This window comes from Limanda limanda, chromosome 6 (assembly GCF_963576545.1).
Source record: "Limanda limanda chromosome 6, fLimLim1.1, whole genome shotgun sequence".
In the NCBI taxonomy this organism is placed as follows: domain Eukaryota; kingdom Metazoa; phylum Chordata; class Actinopteri; order Pleuronectiformes; family Pleuronectidae; genus Limanda; species Limanda limanda.
In genome coordinates, this window is record NC_083641.1 from 30442486 (window position 1) to 30444303 (window position 1818).

The window sequence follows — 1818 nt, forward strand, 5'->3', positions numbered from 1 at the left end:
CACGGCCCCTACAGACTGTATACTTACTGCATACTCTACAACCTTAAAAGTACTTAAACTCAACATGGGTATTATTTATGCTCTGACTCTTAACTTTCACTCTATAACTCTACAACCCTAAAGTACATTTATTTACTTTTACTCCATTACTCTACAGCCTTTGAGTATTTGTATTTGTTAAACTGGACATTTACTCTGTAACTTTGAATTAAAACTAATTTGTGTTCAAGTTAAACAACAAAACAAGTGACAGTCTGACGTCATCATCTCAGAGTCCAGTCTGCATTCGAGTGGTTGAGTAAAAGTACTCCGTTACTTCTTCCCTCTCCTCCTCAGCTTCATCAGCGGCTCATTCATCAAGTAACGCAATCGACCCGTCGACGTCATGCAGACACAGTAATTAACGGTTAATTAAGGGTTAATTAACGGTTAATTAACGGTTAATTAACCGGATCCCCACGTCACAGCTCAGGTGCGTCTTACCTGAAGGTCTCGGTCCGCGGGAGAAGTTTGATTCCGGAGCACGAGCCGCAGCTGGTCACACACGGAGCTGCGCGTTCACACACCGCAACAACCCGCAGCCACGCACACAACACTTCCGGCCCGCTGCGACCGCCCTTCAAAATAAAAGCCCCCGAAGAGACCGATGGAAGTTTATTTTCATGAATAAAAAACTTTAAACTCATGAGATCGCAAATATTGAATAACCCTAACACCACTCTATAACACTGTTCATAACGGTTTATCACTTTATATGACTGTGTTTGACTGTTTATTACCGTATAAAACTATTTGTTGTTCTACACTTCAATCACTTTCTTTACTTTACAATCAAATTTTATTTTTATAGCCCAAATTCACAAATCACAATTTGTCTCATGGGACTTCAGTGAGGTGAGACGTCCTCTGTTCTTAACCCTCGAGAGACAGGAAACACTACGAGAACACGTTTCCTGCCACGTCTTCTCATCTCCTGTTTGAATTCATTCATGCTATGGAAGCTCATTTCACTGTGATGAAGCAAATAAAAATCCTGTTTCTCATTATTATTATGACTTAGTGTTATGACTGTTATGAGAGTCATAATTATGGGATACAGAATTTCTGGTGGTGGAAATGGGCTTCCATGCATTTCATATTTGTTATTATTTATTTTTTTACTTTCTCAAAATCAAATAATCTGAAAACTTTATTCACTGTTCAACAAAACGGAATACTGTATTATCAATAATTCAATGTGAACCAAGTCTAAATTTGTATTGTATTGTTGAACTAAAGTAAAACTTGGGTGTGAACTGAAGTTCTTCATGTTCCTCTGTGAAGGTTCCATGTGTGTTGATGTGTTACTTGTTCATTATTACGTCAGACTTCATCAGAGTTTTATCATATTTACCTGAAAATATTTAAGTAAAACATTAAAAAAACATGTCATCATTATATTTATCAATCTATATTTATTCACAGTATTCACAAACGTTACTTCAGTAAAAGTCAAACATTATGACTGTTATTGTCAGTAAAATATATTTTATATGATCCATCTCAGGTTATTGAGTTAAAACCTGTTGTTTTTATTTTCCTATGTGCAACAAATCAATAAATATATGATTTAGTACTTCAGATACTAATGTATTTATTACTTTCCCCTTTTCTTATATATTAAACTAATATGAGTCATTAACAGTTTGAACAGATCCGTGTTTTGGGGCTTTTATTTTTCAGAGCAAGACCGGAAGTGTGTGTAGTGGATGTTGCGGGCTACTGCACAGCCCCCCCCCCGGGGAGCGCAGTCCATCCCGAGCCGAGGGACGTGGAGCG